At 45.5% G+C, this 23,964-nt stretch overlaps 1 long non-coding RNA gene across 2 annotated transcripts in view; it reads right to left on the bottom strand.

Annotated features, from left to right (window-relative positions):
- The window catches only part of LOC119971685, a 135,531-nt gene that overhangs the window by 42,296 nt on the left and 69,271 nt on the right, over positions 1-23,964 (bottom strand). Inside the window, exon 3 of one of the 2 annotated variants that reach the window (XR_005461895.1) lies at positions 14,861-15,199. The exons of the other annotated variant lie outside the window; for it this stretch is intronic. This is a non-coding gene — a long non-coding RNA (uncharacterized LOC119971685). Of the gene's footprint in view, positions 1-14,860; positions 15,200-23,964 lie in introns of those variants that run through there. 2 annotated transcript variants of the gene reach the window in all.

The following is a 23,964-nucleotide window of genomic DNA, read 5'->3' as shown; positions in this document are numbered from 1 at the left end:
CACCTACAATTACGAGATTTTGTATCATCCTGGCAAGCTCAACGAGCCCCCAGATGCCCTATCCCGAGGTACATGTGCCAGCGCACAAGTAGACCGACTCCGGGCCCTGCACGACAGCCTTTGTCACCCGGGAGTCACACAGTTGTACCGTTTAATAAAGTCCTGCAATCTGGCCTACTCCGTCGAGGAAGTATGGACAATCACCAGGGACTGCCAGGTCTGTGCGGAGTGCAAGCCGCACTTCTACCGGCCGGACCATGCGCGCCTAGTGAAGGCCTCCCACCCCTTTGAGCGCCTCAGCGTGGATTTCAAAGGGCCCCTACCCTCCACCGACCGTAACACGTATTTTCTCAGTGTGGTCAACGAGTACTCCAGATTCCCCTTCGCCATCCCATGCCCGACATGACGTCTGCCACCGTTATCAAAGCCATCAATACAATCTTCGCTCTGTTCGGCTTCCCTGCCTACATCCACAGTGACAGGGGATTCTCATTCATGAGTGATGAGCTACGTCAATTCCTGCTCAGCAGGGGTATTGCCTCCAGCAGGACGACAAGCTATAACCCCCGGGGAAACAGACAGGGAGAGAGGGAGAACGGGACGGTATGGAGGGCCGTCCAACTGGCCCTACGGTCCAGGAACCTCCCGGCCTCCCGCTGGCAGGATGCACTACACTCCATTTGGTCACTACTGTGCACCGCCACTAACAACACACCCCATGAACGTCTTTTTGCCTTCCCCAGGAAGTCCACATCCGGGGTGTCGCTCCCGAATTGGCTCGCAGCTCCAGGACCCCTCCTGCTCGTAGGCACGTCCGACTCCACAAAGCGGGCCTGTTGGTGGAGAGGGTGCAATTGCTCCATGCAAACCCCGCCAAGATACTGTCTCCCTCAGGGACCTGCCACCAGCAGGTTCCACGCACACACACACACACCCGTCCGGCCCGGTGCCACCCTCCCCTCCCCTGGCGCTCCCAGCAGCAACCCCCCCCCTCCCCCCCTCCCCCAGGACCATCCGTCCTCCCCCTGCCCACGCCTGAGAATGAAGAGGATTTTGACACACTCCCGGAGTCACCGAAGATCAGACCAGCATCGGCATCGCCAACACCACTGTGTCGATCCCAGTGGCACATCAAGGCCCCGGACCAGTTAAACCTCTAACTAGTCCACTGGACTTCAAAAGACATTTTTTTTTTTTTTCCAATATTGTAAATATATAACTCATTTGTTGTATATAGTTCTCCACCACCCCGCCGGACTCGATTTTAACAGGGGGTCAATGTGGTAAACCACTGTTGCACCTATATTAGGTGATGTATGGTAGGACCTGTACTACAGGTATGTCGGTAGTCCCTGCCTGCTGGCTCCGCCCAGTAGGTGGAGTATAAATGTGTAAGTCCTCCATGTTGCAGCCATTTCGCCAGCTGCTGTGGGAGGCCACACATCTTAGAGCAATAAAGCCTCAGTTATATCCAACTCTCGTCTTCGTGCAATTGATCGTGCACCATCCAGGATCCCAGGTTCAATATTGGCCTCAGGTGACTGTGTGTAGTTTGCACTTCAACCCCCTGTCAGCATAGGTTTCATCCGGGTGCTCCGGTTTCCTCCCACAGTCCAAAGATGTTCAGGTTAGGTGGATTGGTCATGCTAAATTGCTCCTTAGTGTCCAAAAGGTTGGGGGGGATACTGGGTTACAGGGTGAAGATGTGGGGTTAAGTTGGGTGCTCTTTCCAAGGCCAGTGCAGGCTCGATAGACCAAATGCCGACCTCCTGCACTGTAAATTCTATGAATTAGTGCTTCAAGGAAATACTTAAGGAGCAAACCCTGAGTTAAAGCGATATTCCACCTGAAGATGTGAATTATCAGTTGAGGCAGGTGTCTCCATTGGGGAATGAGAGTCATCATTCCATCATCGCTCAGAAAAAGTATGTTAAATAAATTGCATGAAAACGACTGTGGTATTGTAAAGATGAAGGAGATAGCCAGAAGCTACTTTTGGTGTCTGGAGCTCAATGCTGAATCGAGGAGAAGGCGGGAATGTGTTCATCCTGCACAAAAGTGCGGAACCTGTCGCCATTAGCCCCATTGCACACATGGCTATGGTCAGAAGAGGCTCGGTAATGGGTACATGTTGGACCGTTTGAGGAGTGTATGTATCTCATTCTAGTCAATGCTCACTTGAAATGGTCTGAAGTTGCCATCATGAAGACAACATCAGCAGAGAAAACAGGTGGGAGGTTGGGTGAAATCTTCAGCAGATTGGTAATCCTGATCAACACGTGAGTGATAATGGACCACAGTCATATCACCAGAGTTTGTACACTACTTGAAGGAGAACAAATTCAATCCGCTCCTTATCGTCATGCCACAAATGAGCTGGCAGATAGTTTTGTACAGACGATGAAAAATTCATTTAAGCTAACTAGATAATAAGGGTTTATTGTCGAAAGGCTTGAGCCAATTCATGCTCCAGTACAGGAATACTGCGCACTCAGCAACTCAGTTTCTCTGGTATTGCTAATGGTTAGATGTCTACGCACAACATTCAATTTGCTAAAACCACCCAAGATAAAATAAGTTGTTGAGAAACGTCAGTGGGATCAGGTCGTACGGTGGGAGAACAAGGCAAAATATTGTGGGCGGGATTCTCTGTTGGTTGACGCCAAAATCGGAAAACGCGATTGGTCGGAGAATCGGTTCCAACGCCAAAATTGCTGTGGGCACCGATTTGATGTCAAATCGCAATTCTCCATCACCACGACAGCGGCGTCAGTGCGTTCCGGAACACACGTACAGTAAACACCGTTGCATATCATTAGGGGGGGCCAACCCGGTATTCTCTGGGGCTTCCGCGATTCTCCTCCCTCAATGGGCCGAGTTTCTAGTGGTGCGGTTGTACTTTTAAAAATCGTGAAACTGGCGTCGTGGCTGCTGAGGGAGGGAGAGAGGGTACAGAAAGTGTCCAACATTACCATAGTTTGCTGATGGTTGTGCTGCTCACTGGGGGGCTTTTGCCAGGCCTGGGGCAGGGGGGGGGGGGGGGGGGGTTGGCAGGTGGTGGGCTATGGGGTCGGGGTGGATGGGTTTGGAACACCAATGCTGCAGCCGGCAAGGCAGCCATGCAGCTACATACGCCGCTTCAGCCCACTGTGAACTTGGGGCCAGAGGTTGTATGGATGTCCCCCCCCAGGCCACCCCTCCTAGGTACCCTCTGGCCCCAACCACCCTATTAGCTGTAAGGACATGGCCCAGCACAACCAGTGCCATTTTGTTGGCAGGATGAGTGTGTGTAGGGAGTGTAATGTGTATATACGGCTGCAGCTTGTCAGCTTCCCAAGTGTCAATCACTGACCCGGCGAATCCTGCACTGTTTTTCATTGGAATCGATTGTGTTCCACGCAGCGCCAGTGCTAGCCCCTTAACAGTAACAGATTTGGTCCAGGTGTGGTGGCAGTTTTGCTGTCGTAGAAGTCCACGAATTCTGCCTTGGGGTCAACATGTAGTTTCAGTAATGGAGAATCAGACCAGGGTCAAGTAGTTCAGGAAAGAAACCTTACCACAAGCGAAAAGTGGATACTTGCCACTATTTTAGCAAAGACAGGCCCAGTCTCCTACACTGTACAAACCTGAAATTATATAATATGGCGGAGACATGTGGATCAAGTTTTGGTGACAAGAGTCCAAATCAAGCTGTCTCAAGAGACGCTGCGGACCTTCTTGACAACCTGACTCTAATCAAACCGATTGGAGAAAGCAGTTGGGAACCAGACACTGAGTCAACCTCAACACTATGTTGTTTCCAGTTAAGATGACCACGGATGACATCCAAGCAAGCAAAAGGCACCAGAATTTGCAGCAAGCACTAAAAGGCTGACGCCTGAGGTTTGATGGCATCCATGCTCAGAACGACAGCCTCAGAAGGTCTGACTTATTGACTGTTGTTGTTGATTTATTGTTAATGTTATACTGTTTATTGTGTCAGGGATCTTTGATTTAAAGGGGAAGGAGCTTGTTGTGTATTCATGGTATTTCCAGTGTTTCCTCACTAGCAGCCTTGCTGTGGAATGGGGCACTTTAAGAGGCCGATCACATGACTTAACTGCAGATGACATCATCGGCTATTTGCATGGGCAAACAGGCAGTCTAATCTCGCAGCCTGTCATGTTAACATCTAATAAAGCTCTTTGTTTGTTTGAATCTCTTGAGGCCTACGGACTTAATTTTAAAGCCACTAGACTATTCATATAAATTGATGGATCATGTTCTGAGTTGTCAGTGGTCCTTGTCTGTTATTTTCATAGCTACGCACATACAAATAGTGCAGATTTGTCTTGCTTATTTTAGAATACATGATGGGCAAGAGCAAAAAGGTTATGTTACATTTGTATAAGTCACTAGTTTAGCCTCAGCTGGAGCATTGCGTCCAGTTGTGGATGCTGCACTTTAGGAAGGATACAAAAGCATTAGAGAGGATGCAGAAAAGATTATAAATAATAAACATTTTATTAAATTATCAAATATAAACAGCAATATACATATAGCCAAAAATATACACGCAGTACCCTGTATAAGTTTCATAAGTTATGCAACAGCCTGACATAGTCATACTCACAGAATCATACCTTACAGACAATGTCCCAGACACCACTATCACCATTCCTGGGTATGTCCTGTCTCACCGGCAGGACAGACCCAGCAAAGGTGTCGGCACAGTGGTATACAGTCAGCAGGGAGTTGCCCTTGGAGTCCTCAACATCAACTCTGTGGCTTCAGGTTAAACATGGACAAGGAAACCTCCTGCTGAGTACCATGTACCGGCCACCATCAGCTGATGAACCAGTACTCCTCCATGTTGAACACCACTTGGAGGAAGCACTGAGGGTGGCAAGGGCGCAGAATATGCTCTGGGTGGGGGACTTCAATGTCCATCACCAAGAGTGGCTTGGTCGTAACACCACAGACCAAGCTGGTCGGGTCCAGAAGGACATTGCTGTTAGACTTGGACAGCAGCAGGTGGTGAGGGAACCAAAATGAGGGAAAAACATACTTGGCCTCATCCTCGCCAATCTGCCTGCTGCAGATGCATCTGTCCATGACAGTTTCGGTAGAAGTGACCACCACATAATCTTTGTGGAGACAAAATCCTGTCTTCACATTGAGTATACCCTCCATCATATTGTGTGGTCGAGTTCCCGACAACGTGGTTCACTTGTGCTTTTAATTGTGAAACCAGTGTGGCGGCTGCTGATGGAAAGAGCGGTTGAACGGAAAGTGTCCAACATCGCCATAGGTTGCTAATAGTTGTGCCGCTGGCTGGGGGGCTTCTGCCAAGGCTGGGGGGAGTAGTGGGGGGGGGGGAGGGGGTAGCCAGAAGGTGGGTCATGAGGGTGGGGTGGACGGGCAGGGAACACCATTGGCGCAGCTGGCAAGGCAGACATGCAGCTGCGCACATTGCTAACAACCCGCTTTGAACCTGGTGCCACAGGTCATATAGGTGTCCCCCCATGGCATCCCCCGGGTGCCCTCTGGCCCCAGCCGACCCATCAACTGTATGGGCACTTCAGCACAACCAGTGCCATCTTGTTATCTGGGATAAGTGTGTGTAGGGAGTGCAATGTGTATGTGTGGCTACAGCGTGTCAGCCTCCCGAGTGACGATCACAGACCTGGCGAATCCCCCACCATTTCTCAGTGAATCAAGTGTGTCCCACATGGCACCGGTGCTAGCCCCTAAACGGTAGCGGAATCGGTCGGGTGTGGCACTGGACTTTCTATCGTAAAAGTACACGGATACTTCATTGGCATCAGCACTTTGTCTCAGAAACGGAGAATCCTGCCCAGTGTCTCTAATGATTTACACCCCAGGGAACTTTCTTTATGTAAACAAAATTCCATTGGCCCTTTTATGATGCTTTGATTGCACATCTGTAGCTAAAGTGTCTGCCTGACTTGTGAACCAAGATTTTTTAAAAAGCATTATGATTGCAGCAGTCACACACAGACCCTATCCCAGGCTTTTACCCCTTCCTGCACCATGACTGCAGCAGTCACACAAAGACCCTATCCCAGGCTTTTACCCCTTCCTGCACCATGATTGCAGCAGTCACACACAGACCCTATCCCAGGCTTTTACCCCTTCCTGCACCATGACTGCAGCAGTCACACACAGACCCTATCCCAGGCTTTTACCCTTCCTGCACCATGACTGCAGCAGTCACACACAGACCCTATCCCAGGCTTTTACCCCTTCCTGCACCATGACTGCAGCAGTCAAACACAGACCCTATCCCAGGCTTTTACCCCTTCCTGCACCATGACTGCAGCAGTCACACACAGACCCTATCCCAGGCTTTTACCCCTTCCTGCACCATGACTGCAGCAGTCAAACACAGACCCTATCCCAGGCTTTTAACCCTTCCTGCACCAAATACATATAATACAATATATCTGAAATTCCCAAATTCATCACTGTTACCTAATTTACATAGATATTTACATAGAATTTACAGTGCAGAAGGAGGCCATTTGGCCCATCGAGTCTGCACCAGCTCTTGGAAAGAGCACCCTACCTACCCCCTACCCACGGTCAACACCTCCACCCTATCCCCATAACTCAGTAACCTCACCCAACAGTAAGGGCAATTTTGGACACTAAGGGCAATTTATCATGGCCAATCCACCTAACCCGCACATCTTTGGACTGTGGGAGGAAACCGGAGCACCCGGAGGAAACCCACGCACACACGGGGAGGATGTGCGGACTCTGCACAGACAGTGACCCAAGCCGGAATCGAACCTGGGACCCTGGAGCTGTGAAGCGATTGTGCTATCCACAATGCTACCGTGAACACACATCTTCCATTGTGATGTCATGGTTTAGTTTCTGATCATCTTGTTTCTGTCACCCCCTTCTATTCCAATTTGGGAAACACCAAATCCAGATTTATGCTCAAGTGGCGTTTCATCAGCAGCTCTGATGTTGTGAAGCCAATTGTAGTCTGTGGTGTTATGTTTATTCAGAAAAAATCTGTAAAGACTTCCGGTGGTGGCTATGAGGGAGTAGATCACACATTTGGTGGCTCCCATCTCGGTCAGACTTTTGGATCTTTTCCCCCGACTTTTTTGCGCTTTTGAGCGCGGAACTGGAAAGCTATAGTACTCAGGCACAGGACTCATACAGAATTGATGGACCTAAGGAGCCGGAGGGGCTGTAAACAGCAGAAGAAGTGGTTGAGTAAGGGCACAGTGGAGGCTGTGAGAGAGACCAGCATTGCTGGTGTTCAGAGCAAGGCGCCGACAGCCCAGCCCACAATGGAGCAGCTGCTGCAGACTATGCAGGAGGGATCTTTGGCTCTGAAGCGTGACAACTTGGAGCCGCTACAGAAGTCGATTGACCGGATGGAAAAAAAGGCTCGATGATCAGGCTGAGAAGCTCCAGCAGTTAGAGAAGTCAGTGGAGGAGCAGGCTGACTTTCAAACGGTGGCGGATGTGGAGATTCGAAGGTTGAGGGACCAGCAAAAAGTGCTTCTGGAAAGGCTGGAGGACCTGGACAACAGATCTCGTCGGCAGAGCGTGAGAATCGTGGGCCTTCCGGAGGGAGCAGAGGGGCTGGACGCTGCCACATATGTGGAGGGTATGTTTCAGAGGTTGCTGGGGAACGAGGTGTTCCCACGCCCGCCGGTGGTGGACAGGGCACACAGAGTGAAGGTGAGGCAGCCGCGACAAGGGGGTCCCCCACAAGCGATGGTGGTACGCTTTCACAGATACCTGGACAAGGAACGGGTGCTGCAATGGGCAAAGAGCACACAAAGCTGCACTTGGGACAATACCACCCTGCGTGTGTCCCAAGATTTGAGTGCTGAGGTGGCCAGGAGGAGGGGAGGCTACAGGCAGGTGAAGGAGATACTGTATAAAAACAAGGTGAAATTCGGGCTGCTTTTTCCGGCACGACTGGGTTGCGTATTAGGGTCAGCACCACTATTTCGAGGAACCCGAAGAGGTGATGGACTTCGTTAAGAAGCAAGGGCTGGCCCTGAGCTGAGGGCGTTTGGACTCATGTTAGAACTTTTAAATATATGTGGTATCTCTCCTATTTTGAAAATTGCCTGTATGTTTGGGTCCGTTTTTATCATTTCTTTGCATGCTTTTTGCATGGTTTACCTGAATGTTTCCTTTTTGGGCTCTTTGATTAGTTGGAGCTTGGCTGGGGGGGAAATAATAAAGAAAACAGTTAAAAGGGTTGGGTAAGAGGGATGCAGGGGCACTAGCTTAGCAGCCCTGGTCACAGACCCTCTGCCGCTTCCACCGGTACGGTACTCCACCAGCCCGATAGTGGTGGCGGCTCTTCGGATCTGGGGCCAGTGGAGGAGGCATGTAGGGGAGGTAAGAACATCGGTGTGGACCCCAATCTGCGGCAACCACCGATTTGCCCCGGGGTACATGGACGGGGGGTATCGACTGTGGAGGAGGGTGGGGATTGTGAGAATGGGGGATCTGTTCCTGGAAGGGAGCTTTCCGAGCATGAGGGCGCTGGAGGAGAAGTTTGGGCTGGCAAGAGCGAATGACTTTAGATACTTACATGTGCGGGATTTTGTACGTAGACTGGTGCCGTCCTTCCCACACCTTCTGCCGAAGGGGAGGCAGGACAGGGTAGTTTCTAGAGGAGAGGGTAGAGTCTCAGCCGTCTACAAGGAACTAATGGGAGCTGAGGATACGCAGACCGAGGAACTGAAGCTTAAGTGGGAAGAGGAGCTCGGGGGGGAGATGGAGCAGAAGCCCTGAGCAGAGTGAACACGACCGCAACATGCGCCAGGTTCAGCCGGATCCAGTTTAAGGTCGTGCACCAGGCCCACATGACGGGGGCCCGAATGAGCAGATTCTTCGGGCTGGAGGACATGTGTGTTAGATGCGCCGGAGGGCCGGCTAACCATGTACATATATTCTGGTCGTGCCCTAAACTCAGCAGGTATTGGTAGGGATTTGCAGATTTCATGTCCCGGGTATTGAAATCTGGGGTGGTAATGAGCCCGGAGGTGGCAATCTTTGGGGTTTCGGAGGACCCCCGAGTCCAGGAAGAGAGAGAGGCCGACGTTCTGCCCTTTGCTTCCCTGGTGGCCCGGCGACGAATACTGTTAGCATGGAGGGACTCAAAGGCCCCGAGGGCTGAGGTATGGCTATCGGACATGGCGACCTTTCTTGGCCTGGAGAAGGTCAAGTTTGCTTTGAGAGGTTCGCTATTAGGGTTCGCCCGAAGGTGGCAGCCATTTATTAACTTCTTCGCAGAGCAGTAAGCGTCAGCAGGGGGGTGGGGGGCTAGTGTAGAGTAGAGTAGAGTAGGGGGATATTGAGGCAGGTCCGTGTGTGAACAGAGCTATGGTTTGCACTATGTTTAATTTGTGTCTTGACTTCTTTTTGTTTAATACTGTACGATGTCACTTTTTCTATATGCCTAAAATACCTCAATAAAATGTTTGTTAAAAAAACGAAAATAATCTGGAAAGACAAGCTTTAAAAATACCCCCAGACAACTTCTTTGTTCCAGGTTTAAAGGTCTGGACAGCTCTTTTGGTGTGACAATTTGTCGATGGATACCAGGAAGAAGTCTTTATGTGACGGATACTGTTCTGGTCTGAATCTCTGAAATTCTGTGTTAGTAAAACCTGTTCAATTGTCAGTTCCAATGATCTCGGGAAACCCATGTAGACTAAAGGAGTGACTTAGCTTCTCAATAGTTGCAGCTGAAGTTGGCATCTTAACCGTGTAGACATCAAGCTACTTCGAATGTGTGTAAATGTGTAACAGGAAGATGGCGCCTAAAAATTATCCCACATAGTCAATATTCAGTCTGAACCAAGGATGGTGAGGCTATTCCCATGGATGAAGAGATGAAGAGGAGCTGAAGGAGGCTGCTTCTGATTCTGGCAAAGGAAACAGTATTTATCCATATTCTCAATGTCACTGTCTAACCCTAGCCATCAGATGCAACTATGTGCCAACATCTTCATCTTTGTGGCTGGGTATGCACTGTGGAGCTCTGCCAATAGTGTGTGTGTGTGTGTGTGTGTGTGTGGGTGTGGGGGGAGGGGGGGTGTTGAGAGGTCAGTTATATGGAAAATTAGAAAATCTAAGCTAAAGGAGGAGGTAGAGTTAATGATAAGGTGGATTGCTCCCAGAAAATAAAAAGAATACAGAACTGTGAAAGTAATATTGCACCCAGGAATCAGACAAGAGTCGGGAAATTTGATAATAGAAGAAACTTAAAGTTTTTGTGTCTGAACGCACAAAGCATTTGGAACAAAGTTAATGTGTTAACAGCACAAATAAAGACAAAGGGGTATGATTTGACGGCAACTACTAAGACATGGTTATAAGGAGGCGAGGTCTGGGAGTTAATATCTAAGGATACTCTCTGCCGGTCCGGTTAATGTTGAATTCTGTTGGCTTTCTCAATCTTTGATCTACCCGTGCTTTGAAGTCTCGGAATGTGTGTTCAGAAAACATTGCTAGCTGTCAGCTCTGCCACAATGTGTTCCTTCTGTGTCCTGATTTAAAACAAACGCAGTCGCAATTTGTTGGACTGCGGGGAAATTTAATTGTTCTGTTTTTCTAAAGCTTCAACTGTTTTTCCCCATGTGTTTTCTCTGAAGCCTCTTCCAACCTTCCGAATTTTTCAAACTTCTTAGATGTTTTTGAACTTTGTGGTAGGCACCGGTAGCTATTTGCTTCACAGCTCCAGGGTCCCTTGTTCCATTCCCAGCTTGGGCCACTGTCTGTGCGGAGTCTGCACGTTCTCCCTGTGTCTGCGTGGGTTTCCTCCGGGTGCTCCGGATTCCTCCCACAGCCCAAAGATGTGCAGATTAGGTGGATTGGTCATGATAAATTGACCTTCAGTTAGGTGGAGTGGATGTGGGCTTAAGTGGGGTGCTCTTTCTAAAGGCCGAATGGCCTTCTTCAGCACAATGATCCACTCATGGAAACCAGGGCAAAACACGCAGCATCGGTCGGATTTATTCTCATTGTCAGTGTGATAACTTGAGGCAGGAGCTGGTTTGTTGCAAACAAACATAAACTTTATTGGGAACACATTGAGATGTCGCCATCTTACTACCTCTGAGCACAACACTGGGGCCGCTCACTGGATGATTGACAAGTGGGAGGGGCAACGACTACCATTACTACAAAATGCTTAACCCATATTGAGAACAGTGCTAATAGTGCTGTTAAATAATCTGAGATATTTTTTAATCAATGAACAGTAATATTTTTAACATTTGAAAATTCTAATTCCATCTTCCCACCTCTCCCCCATCCCAACCACTCTGAGTTTTCCCGGAGTCAGATGCCTCCATTCAGACAGTTCTCACGATCAGACTTTCTCAGCTTTGAAAGCCCTCGCTCATTACTATTAGCCAGCATTTGTTCACAATGCCTCCTCCCCTCACGATCGGCTTCTCTCAGTCCAGAATTCACCCCCTGCTCAGTGTTAGCCATTTCAGTTCAGAATTCCCCCTCTCCTAATGTATAGCCACTTCAGAATGATGGGTCCCTTCAACCCCAATTTTTGTACCTGAATAACAACCTCAGCACTGTTGTTGAAATTCTTTATCTTTCACTGAGTTTTCCATTTCATTAACCTTTCGACAACCACCTTGTTTATCTGCATCACAAAGCGTCTAGTCTATCAATTCATCTTTAATTAAACATCTCATATTTTCCATGACTGCAATTAAAACCGAGTATCATTTGAAATGCCCCAACCTTACAGCTGTTTATGTGAAGCTCAGTCAATATCCTGCAAATATAAAAAATATCCGGGTTCTCCCGAGGAAGGCTGATTGAGTCCATGTGGAAATAAAGCAAAAAAAATAAAAGGACTTAAGTAAATGAAATGGTTTTCCTTAATTAAGCCTGCTTTGTTGGAGTATGTTGGATTGAACACTACTAGAATATAACAAATTGCATTGTGTTTCACATGTTGTATCGGAGAAGCTTGGAATTGAGATGTGCAGAGTTGTGTTATGTTGAAAGAGCAGAACGTTTACAGACAAAAGGCATGATGAACATACTGCGAAGAACAGCATACAAAGGTGGGATAGTCCAATGTGAGGAAATCGGTATTTTAGATTCCAGAAGGCGAATCATTTCATACACCTGTTTGCCTAGAAAGAAGCCAAACAGATGGCCATTGGAGAGATAGAACATACAGTGCAGAAGGAGGCCATTTAGCCCATCGAGTCTGCACCGACCCACTTAAGCCCTCACTTCCACCCTATCCCCGTAACCCAATAACCCCTCCTAACCTTTTTGGTCACTAAGGGCAATTTAGCATGGCCAATCCACCTAACCTGCATGTCTTTGGACTGTGGGAGGAAACCGGAGCACCCGGAGGAAACCCACGCAGACATGGGGAGAACGTGTAGACTCCGCACAGACAGTGACCCAGCGGGGAATCGAACCTGGGACCCTGGCGCTGTGAAACCACAGTGCTATCCACTTGTGCTACCGTGCTGCCCGATGACAGTCAAATAGTCTAATGAAGTACGATACACCATACAACACTGGTTCTGTTAGGTCTATAGGTGATAAATGGTTTGTGACTCTTAGAATGATGACCGCAGAAGGGGAACATCAAGTGAGCAAGAAGTGTCAGATGGACACTGGTACTTCATGCAATATCATGACCTTCACAGGCCTGTGCAAAGTGGCTCAACGTGGCAATCCAAATGCAAAGCCCTCAAAAGTAAGGTTGAGGCTGTGTGATGGCACGATACTCAAACCAAGAGGACAAATTAGTCTGACAGCCCAATCTTTTTTTTGGAAAATCTTTTTATTGGCTTTTCTCATATTTATAAACAGTTGTTGCTTATATACATTACATTTTTCTTGCCTGTGCTAATTTGCTTGATTTTACAGAGAGGTTTGTTTTGTCCTTCATTTGACTGTGGGACTGTACTGACTGTACATTTTGCTGTTTCAGTCGGTGATATCTCCCCCCCCCCCCCCCCCCCCTTCCCATTAGTTTCAGCACCCTTCCTCTTCTCTTGTGGTTTCAATTTGTTGGAATCATTTAAATTTAGCAAATTTTTGGCCCAATTTGTTGTTGGTGTGTGAAAAATTATGCAAGCTCACTGGCAATGACGTGCTTTTATATTGGGGCACAGAACAAGAAGCAGCATTCTCTAAAAAAATTATAATCGTTTATTGTCACAAGTAGGCTGCAATGAAGTTACTGTGAAAAGTCCCTAGTTGCCACATTCCGGCATCTGTTTGGGGAGGCTGGTATGGGAATTGAACCTGCGCTGCTGGCCTTGTTCTGCTTTACAAGCCAGCTGTTTAGCCCACTGTGCAAAACCAGCCCCTGCTGGCAACTAGTAATGAAAATGCCAGTGCTGAAGTACCATGATGTCAATGATGAAGTCACCTTGCAGTATGATGCCAGTGAGACAGGTCTTGGAGCGACCCTAATGCAGCAAGGACAACTGGTTGATTTGCATAATCATAATCTTTATTAATGTCACAAATAGGCTTACATCAACACTGCAATGAAGTTATTGTTAAAATCTCCTGGTTGCCATACTCCGGCGCCTGTTCGGGTACACTGAGGGAGAATTCAGAATGTCCAATTCACCTAATTGGGTGATTGATAGGGCAGATCCAGACATGTCCTGGCAACTTATCTGAGTTTGTGTATTCAAACTAGACCAAGTTCAAATTCCCATCAGGCTGTTTGCTGGCGTTGGCTGTGGCTTGATTTAAAATATCCAGTTCTTAATTTAAAGTGTCTGATTTTATCGGGCCTAAATTACAGGCCGCTTTACTTATTACCACAGCAGAATCCTTGATAATTCGATGATTCCTTATGAATCATTAACCTAAGCCTGAAGTAGTTTCTTTCCATACCACATCATCCTACTGACCCAGGCGATCTATTTTTGGGTGCAGTACTCTATATACAGTGCTGTCCAAGTTCCACTATTCTTCAAATGTTCTTCGTCACATTGATTGTGTTTTGGGACCAATCCAGAGTCTTCAATAATTTAATTAGGCTCTACCTTGTATACTTTCAAAGATGATTTCAGTTCTTTGTCAGCAAGTGCAATGCCACTAGGCTGATGATCATGCCCTTGCCCTCATTTAGTGGGACCAAGTTTGGCCATTCCCACTTTGGCATGTCATATTGTAATCAGTGTATCCCTTTCAATCTAATAACTTCTTCAACTGCTCTTCATGGATAAAGTAAGGGATATGATTATTTTCCATATTATCTGGTCCTTTTTGGATTGTATTCATCTCAAATGATATACATGCTTCATATGATGCATCTAATGACATTTTGGTTCTGGTTGGCCTTGTTATTCACAGATATTATTTAATTTATCAGACCTTGAATCATTTCAAGATTCTTTACTCCTTCAGTGGATAATAGTGTTTTATTTATCCATTCATTCACAGGATCTGGGCATCATTGGCTAGGCCAGCATTTATTGCCCACCCCTAATTGTCTTTGAGAAGGTGGTGGTGAGCAACCTTCTTGACCCGCTGCAGTCCATTGGGTGCAGGTACAATATGTAAAGCGGCCTGTAATTTACATATTGTACACCCAATATGTCCTGATGCTTTCTCAGCTTACTATCCTCTTGTTGGTTTATGCTTGATAATTCTTTTAAATTGTCTCTTAATTCCCTCATCGCCCTCCCACGTGTTTTCCATATCTATCGTATTTATCCTTGCCAAGCCTGCTGAAGCTCCTAATCCGAGCCATTCTCTGTCAGGTTGCATCTCCTTTGTGATTTGCACCCTTCAGACCCATCTCTCCTACCCCTCCCCCCCCCCCCCCCCACCCCCACCCCCAACAGCACCTGTTTCCAACCTTTTGTTAACAATTCTCACATCATTTTGTCTATTCATTGTGAATAACTCCATTGAGATACTTCTGTTGACATATGCAAGCACACATCTAACACAACCATTGCAATCTCATTACACGTCATTATCTAATACAGTTCCTGATTCTATCACTTCCAGTCCATTGATGCTGAGGTTAGCTAGTTGGGCTGGACATATATTTTTTTCTTTCAGATTCTGTTATGCTCTTTTGTTTCAATATAAATATTTGCACTGTTTGCTTCTCCTCTGTCATCACAACATCTGCTTCCCTTTTCTTCTTCTTAATTTCATCTCCATTGTGGCCATTTTTTACCTATGGACACAAGACAAAATATGACATCTCTAAACATCTGCATCCATTTAATAAGGTCCACTCTGATGCCCATAATGTGATGTGTATTGAATTTTCTTTCCTTGTTTTTGAAGTGGCCTCTCCTAATTTATCCACGATTTGAAAAGGACCTTCCCAGGGCCACCCCACTCCAAAATGCCTTTTTAACAATTTAAACAGTTCGCCTGACAACAGGAGAGGCTCCTGATTTGTTTTTGTAGCCAGCAACAAATTATTAACATATTGCAGCAGGCATTCTGGTTCAGAAAAACCTTTGATATACGTGTAGGATGGAGGTCAGAAACTCCCCATAGGGCGAAGTAAGAAATATGAGGGGACGCAATCTAAACTCAATAGTACAATTTTAAAAGGAGTGGAGAAACAGAGAAATCTCTGGGTCTGTGCAAACATGTCTCTGACAGTGGCAGGACAAGTGAAAAAGGCTGCAAAATGTTTCTAGGATCAAGTTACGCTAGTTAGGTTTCAGCTAGGTTAATAATCTAATAATCTTTATTGATGTCACAAGTAGGCTTACATGAACACTGCAATGAAGTTAACTGTGAAAATCCCCACACTGGTCGGGTACACAGAGGGAGAATTCAGAACGTCCAATTCACCTAACAAGCACAACTTTCGGGACTTGTGGGAGGGAACCGCCCATGACTCACCTGCGGATCACAACCCACACTTTGAAAACCCTGACCTAGTCTGCTTATCTTTTGGGTTGTGGGGGTGCGACCCATGTGAACACAGGGAGAGTGTGCAAACTCCACATGGACAGTACCTCGGGACCGAGATCGAATCTGGGACCTCAGCAGCGTGAGACACCTTCTTGAACCGCTAACCACTGTGCCACCGTGCCGATGTTTGGATCTAATTACACAACACAGAGACTTTCAATTGTTTTACAACAAGCCGGATCAGATTACACATTTGAGATAAAGGCCCAGATCTTCCAGTCTCTGGATCACCGGAGACCGGATGGACAATGGAAGATGCTCAGAAGGACCCTGTGGAAGTTCTGACGCTGACCTATATGTGAATTGCTCAGGAATTTGGATTGGATTGGATTTGTTTTTTGTGAAAAGTATTTTTCTGCGAGCAGCTCAAACAGATCATTTAGTACACGAGAAAGAAAATAAAATTAAAATAAAATACATAATAGGGCAGCACAAGGTCCACAATGTAAATACATAGACACTGGCATTGGGTGAAGCATCCAGGAGTGTAGTATTAACCAGGAAATGTGCCTTAATGACTACCATCCAGTGGCCTTGACATCTATCGTTATGAAGTGCTTTGAGAGGTTGATCATGCGACACAGCAACTCCAAACTCCCAGAATGCCTTGATCCACTGCAATTCCTATACCGCCGCAACTGGTCCACAACAGACATTATCTCCCTGGCCTGACACTCATCCCTGGAACGTCTACGTCAGACTCCTATTCTTTGACTACAGCTCCACCTTCAACACCATTATCCCCACCATTAACTGTGGGGTTACGTGTGTTGGTAGTTTCGTTTTCAGTTGGAGAGCTGTATTCAAAGCAAGCAGATGTGTAATGATCTCTCTCTCTACAAGCTAAAGAATGTCTTCAGCTCACTTGATGATTTCAAAGTAATATCTGTTTCTATAGAGAATTTAAACCTGCTGTTTTTGTTTAAAAAGGCTTTAACTTAAGGATGTTGCTCGGAAAGGTATTAATGGTTACCTGTAGAGAATTGTATCTGTGGGGTTACGTGTGTTGGTAGTTGATAAGATGTTTACAGTGTGTTTATAAAATGTTAACTGGGTTCATAGAATAAACATTGTTTTGTTTTTAAAATACTTACGGTCTCTGTTGCATAACACCTGGAGCGTGGATCCTTGTGCTCTCCATAACCACAATCTATTAAAAGTCATGGGTCAGGTGAACTCCATGATATACTTTGGAGTTTTCTAAACTCCGGCCCATGACAAAACAAATGGTTTGTTACTGAGGCAAGAGAGAATCGTAATTCCACAGTTTCTGCGCAAGGAGTTGCTACAAAAGATTCATGAGGGTCACCTTGGAATCGAGACATGCAAGCGAAGAGTGCGAGATACTGTATATTGGCCGGGAATAAACAGAGACATACAGAACATGGTGGAAAAGTGTACCACTTGTCAACGCTATCAATAGCCACAAGCAAAGTAACCGATGAAAACCGGTGAAATTGTGTCAGTTCCTTGGCAAAAGGCTGGGATAGACTTATACTACATTTTTAAAAAATATTTTTTATTCTCCTCCTATTTCACATTTTCTCCCAAATTTACACGCAACAATAAACAATAATCAGTAACGAATGTAATGTCAATCCACATATCAATAACAACAATCCCATCCTCCCACCAAACTCCAGACATGAGCCCGCATGTTAACATAAACAAATGCCAAAAAGGAATCAGGAATCACCCATAGTCACCATTAACACATACAGTCTCTCTCCCCTCAACCCTCCCAGCACTCCCCCCAATGTTCAATGTGATCCAATTCTCAAAAGTGCATAATGAATAACGCCCATGAATTGTATAACCCCTCCATCCTTCCCCTCAGTTCAAATTTGACCTTTTCAAGCATCAAGAATTCCAGCAGGTCCCCCTGCCACGCCAGGGCACAGGGTGGAGAGGTTGACCTCCACCCTAACAGGATCCGCCTTCGGGCGATCAACGAGGCGAAGGCTACAACATCTGCCTCAGCGCCCGTTTCCAACCCCGGCTGGTTCGACACCCCGAATATGGCCTCCCGGGGGCCCTGGTCCAGTTTCACGTGCACCACTTTAGAGATTACCCTAAACACCTCCTTCCAGTAATCCTCCAGCTTTGGACAGGATCAAAACATATGAATGTGGTTTGGGGGGCTCCTCCGCAACGTTCGCACGCATCTTCTACCCCTTCAAAGAGCCGGCTCATCCTGGCCCCTGTAAGGTGCGCTCTATACACCTTCAGCTGTATCAGCCCCAACCTCACACACGAGATGGAGGCGTTCACCCTTCGGCGCACCTCACACCAGAACCCCTCCTCCATACCCTCTCCCAACTCTTCCTTCCACTTTTCCTTGATCCCTTCTAGAAGCGCCTTCTCCTCCTCCAAAATAGCCCGGAAAACCACCGATACTAGCCCCTTCTCCAGTCCCCCTGTCATCAGCACCTCCTCCAGCAATGTGGAAGCCGGCTCTACTGGGAAGCTCTGTATCTCCTTTCTGGCAAAGTCTCAAACCTGCATGTATCTAAATATTTCCCCCTGCTCCAGCCCATACTTCACTCCCAGCTCCTTCAATCCCGCAAAACCACCCCCAGAAACAAATCTTTTAGTGTCCTAATTCCTTTCTCGTCCCATCTCGGACTTATTCTACCTTAATGGTAAAGAATATTTGATAGTGGTAGATTATTATTCAAATTATCCAGAGGTAGCACAATTATCTAGCTCAACAGCAAATTGTGTAATCATGCATACTAAAGCAACATTTGCAGGACATGGAAAACCTGAGTTAGTAATGAGTGATAATGGACCATGCTTTAACAGTAAAGAATGGCAGGAGTTTGCATAGTAATATGATTTTAAGCATGTAACGTCAAGTCCATTATACCCGCAATCAAATGGCAAAGCAGAAAAAGAGGGTTCAGATAGTCAAGCAGTTCTGAAGAAGGCTATGGGCATTAAAGATGATCCATATTTAGCACTGCTAAGGTATCAAACATCTCCATTAAGTTGTGGTTTAATCGCCAGCAGCAATGTTGATGAATCGGAAATTACAACTAATTCTGCCATGCCATACCAAGCAAAGGCTGAATGAGAATATGAGATCAAATGGAATCTCAGAAGAAGAAACAAAAGGAATATTATGGCACATCTACCAGGTGATTGAAACCTTTGAAACCAAATGACATGGTGAGAGTGGTTGATCCTGACGGCTGGCCAAAATGTGCTAGGGAATTGCAGAAAACAGGTCCAAGGTCCTATTCTGTGATAACTGAGCAAGGATGGTTTTAAGGAGGAATAGATGAGCACAGTGAAGCAACCTGTTGCTGAACAGCAAAGCTAACATGTATGTGAAAGTTTACATTCATCGGCACAAGCAGTGAACGAGTTAAATGTCAATATAAAGAATGATGTTCAGAACAATGAGACAATCATAGTAGATGCACCTACAGATGTTCAGTACAATCATAGATTTACCAGATTTACCAAAGTTGAGACAATGAATGAGAAACAGAAAGAAACCGGAACGGTTAGATCTGTGAATGGACAATATAACTGTACATGATGTAAAATACATGGTTATGTATATCATATATAATATTTACTGAAATAATATATTATATGTTTTCTTTGAAATCTCAGGGAAAGGGATGTAGTGATATGCATTAACAAATGTATGTGTAAATATGTATAGCCTCCGATCAGTAGGTGTAAAGCAAGTAGCAGCAAGTGACACTGTAGCCTGGATGAGTCTTGAGGATAAACCATTGTGGTCGGTCAGGTTTTTATTAGTTCCAGTTTTATAGCATTAGTGTCCTACGCACAGTTTATTATACTACAATAAAATAAACTAGTCTTGAACTAGATGTCCTTTAATACGCCGACTCAGTAATTGTGTCTGTACAAGAACGTAACAGAGGTGGCGTTTATTCTTACTGATTGTGATCTATGGGTCAGGACGTTGAGGATCCAGTTGCAGAGAGAAGAGCCAAGCCCTAGGTTTTGGACTTTTGATATGATCTTGGCTGGGATTATGGTGTTAAAAGCGGAGCTGTAGTCAATGAATAGGAGTCTGACGTCGGAGTCCTTGTTGTTGAGATACTCTAGAGATGAGTGTAGGGCCAGGGAGATGGCATCTGCCGTGGACCGGTTGCGGCAGTATGTAAATTGCAGTGTCTCATTGTGAACCTCTCAAAGGTACAGTTTCACAATTAACCTGCCAGAGCTAAAGTTGACCCCTGTTTCAGGAATGCAAATAACTAAAGTGCAGCTTTTAATTACCCAATTAAAGAACTAATTTAGCTAACCCTGAAAGCAAGTTGTATTACTACTTACCTCCTCAACTCACTACTTGAACTCCCTGTTTCCACCCAGCTCACTCAGCCAACCAACACTCAGTGCAGACAGTATATCACCTGTATCCCACTAAGATCTCCCACCACCTGCTTAGCTAGAACTAAATACAATCCCTCAAATTATCTATACTCTAAGGCAGTGCTTCTCAAAGTGTGGTACGCGTACCGGTGCCGGTACGCGAGCCATCGTCTGCCGGTACTTGGAGTTTTTCCACAAAAGAAAGAGATAGTAATCCTGGATTGGCTTGTTTCGCTCACCGGTCCCTGGCACATTGAAAAAAAAAACTGCCGGTACGCCACATCAGATAGTTTGAGATGCACTGCTCTAGGGAATCTCTTGCAATCAAAACAATATTCCAATCTCTCTGTAAACAATTAAATGGTTGGAATGAATGATTACCGCACCTTTTACAACATCTTAATTACAGTTTTATAATAATAATGGCTCATTGTTGCAAGTAGGCTTCAATGAAGTTACTGTGAAAAGCCCCTATCACCACATTGCGGTGCCTGTTTGGGGAGGCTGGTACAGGAAATGAACCCATGATGCTGCCTTGTTCTGCATTCCAAGCCAGCTATTTACCCCAGTGTGCTAAACCAGACAAATCAGTCCTTAGTAGACACAGTGCCTGTATGTATTTTAAATCAGGTTTTTTAATTACATTACTGCCACAAATATGAAATATAATATATATCAGTTGCTATATTTATCGCAAAAGCTTCAACAGCATTCTCTCTTTTATCGGTTATAGTTTAATAGGCCTTCTGAATGTGTTTATTTTGACAAGGAAGTGAGTAGAAAGGGGACTTTTACTTTTGCTTACAACATTTTGGGTGAACTCCCACAGAAACTATTCACTGCAAATTAAAACCAATAAAATGTGGGGGAAATTGGGGAATAAATCTAAAATGAATGCACAGGCAATGATGCTCAATCAACTTGTAAAGATGTGTATTATCCATCCAGTTTCTTGTGAAGCTTTAGTTCTTTCAGTCAGAGATGAAGAGTGAACTATGTGAAGAGACAGGTCCTTGAGGGATCTCTTCAGGCATTGGGTGCTCATTTTGAACATATTGAACATCATTTGTTTCAAAGCAACAGAAGATCCTGCATCATTCTTGTGTGAAAAGCTCACTGTAGTGTACAATACCTCAGGTGTACCAAGCCTGACTGATGTGTATGAAGACAGTGATGCACAATATGGTCTGACATTCCCGATTATTATTAAATTCCAGTGGTCCCTACGGGGCAAATAAGTTGTTAATGGCGATGCTGTTTATTTGTAGGTTTAACTGTTCATGGTAAAGGAAATTCCCACTGTTGTTCTGTGCTTGACATACTCAGTGGATGTTAACTTGTGTTGGTCTGGGGGCTCCGCAAATGTAGAAACGAGCTGCGCATTCAACACCAACAATCAACTGTCTTGTCTGCCCAAGTACTGAAAGTGTGGAGTTTGTAGACCCAATATATCTGTAATACATTTCTATTTCCTGGGCTTTCTAGTAAGAAGTCTTACAACACCTGAGGAAATTCACCTGAGGAAGGAGCAGTGCTCCAAAAGCTAGTGTTTGAAACAAACCTGTTGGACTTTAACCTGGTGTTGTCAGACTTCTTACTGTGCTCACCCCAGTCCAACGCCAGCATCTCCACATCTGGGCTTTCTAGTTTCATACATGATTCAGGTCAATTGTGTGCTGGGTTTTATAGAATCATATAAATTTACAGCACAGAATTTAGTCCATTGTGTTCATAATGGCCAAAAAGAACTATTTAGGTCAATTCCACTTTCCAGCTCTTGGTCCGTTGTCTTGTGGAATATAGAATTTTCAAATGAATATTTAAATACATTTTAAGGGTTAAGAGTTTTTGTCTTTACACCCCTTTCAGACGGTGGATTTCAGAAACCCAACAATTTCTGGATGAAAAAGTTTTTTCTTTACTTCCTACTGATCCTCTAAAACTATGCCTCTTGCTAGAGACCTCTTCGCGAAAGGAAATTGGTCCTTCCTATCCTCTCTCTTGAATAGGCCCCTCATAATTTTATGCACCTAAATTAAATCTCCATTTGGCCTTCTCTGTTACAAAAGAAATAACCTCACCCTATTCAATCTTTCTTCATTGCAAAATTCTTCATCTCCGGCAACATCCCTTTAATATTTTCTGTACCTTCTCTCGTGTGGTTACATCCTCCCTGTAATCTGGTGACCAGCACCGTGTGCAAGTACGCTAGCTGTGGCCTAGTATTTTATAAAGTTCTAGAATACCCTCCCTGCTCTAATATTCTATGTTGTGTCGAATAAAGGACTTCTTTAAGGACTTCTTAACCACAGTATCTACATTCCTGCTTTCTTCAGGAATTTAAGGGCATGCACACTATGGTCCCTCTGTTCCTCTACACCTCACCGTGACCTACCATTGATTGTGTGTTTCCTTGCCTTGTTTCCTCTCCCCAAAAACATTACTTTACACTTCTCATTGAATTCCATTTGCCACTTTTCTTCATTCATTAGATAAAGACCACACAAATACAATTTCCACAGGAGTTCTGAGAACAATTATAGGCATTTGTTCCATTGTCTAGACTGCATTTTGACTTGGCATTTGATAAAACCCAAGATTTGCATCCAGGGAGATTTCACTAATATCAACATCCAGGCGGTTATCATTTCATTTTCATTAACCAGAAACTGAACTGGACTAACCATATAAATTCTGTGCTACGAAAGTAGGTCAGAGGCTAGGAATCCTGTTGTAACTAACTCATTACCTGACTCTCCAAAGACCGTTCATCATCTACAAAGCACAAGTCAGGGATGTGATGGAATACTCTTCACTTGTCTGGATGAGTGCAGTTCCAGAAACACTCAAGAAGCTTGATACCATCCAGCACTAAACAACCCGCTTGATTGACACCCCTTCCAAACATTCACTCCCTTCACCACTGACGGACAATGGCAGTAGTGTGCGCTATTTACAAGATGCACTGCAGGAACTCACCAAGGCTCCTTAGGCAGCACCTTCCAAACCCACGACAATTACCATCCAAAAGGACAAGGGCAGTAAATACAGAGGAACATCATTACTTGAAGTTTCCCTATAAGTCACTTACTTACCCTTTTTTGGAAATATATCACCGTTCCTTCACTGTTCCTGGGTTAAAATCCTGGAACTCTCTCCCCAACAGCACTGTAACTACACCTGCAGAACAGGGATGGCAGCGGTTTGAGAAGGCAGCTCACCATGACCTCCTCAAGGGCAATTGGGGATGGGCAACAAACGCTGGCCAAGCCAGCGAAGCCCACATCCTGTAAATATATTTTTAAAAATTCACTCTATACTCCTGGACAAAGTGCAATAAAAATCTAGTTGGGTATTTTCAAGAGCCATTTTGCATTTATATCTTCCAACCGAAATTGTTTTTCTGTTTTATATGTGTATAGTTATTACCCTTCTGAAATCCCCCCCCCCCCCCCCCCCCCCCCCCCTCCCCACCCCTCCCCGGTATGTCCCGGGCTCCATTCCATGTCATTCCAAGCAATCTTCTTCCTTTTATCTTCCTCACTATGTTGAATCAAGATTTTCTGCACTGTCTGCTACTGCAACTCATTATTTCTCAAGTTCTCAAAACCATGGAGCTCCTTCGGCTGATTCTCCGTTCTGGAGACTAGT

The sequence above is a fragment of the Scyliorhinus canicula genome, chromosome 9 (assembly GCF_902713615.1).
Source record: "Scyliorhinus canicula chromosome 9, sScyCan1.1, whole genome shotgun sequence".
Classification (NCBI taxonomy): Eukaryota; Metazoa; Chordata; class Chondrichthyes; order Carcharhiniformes; family Scyliorhinidae; genus Scyliorhinus; species Scyliorhinus canicula.
The sequence above is the reverse complement of the archived record's forward strand: the minus strand, read 5'-3'. Positions and strand labels throughout refer to the sequence as shown.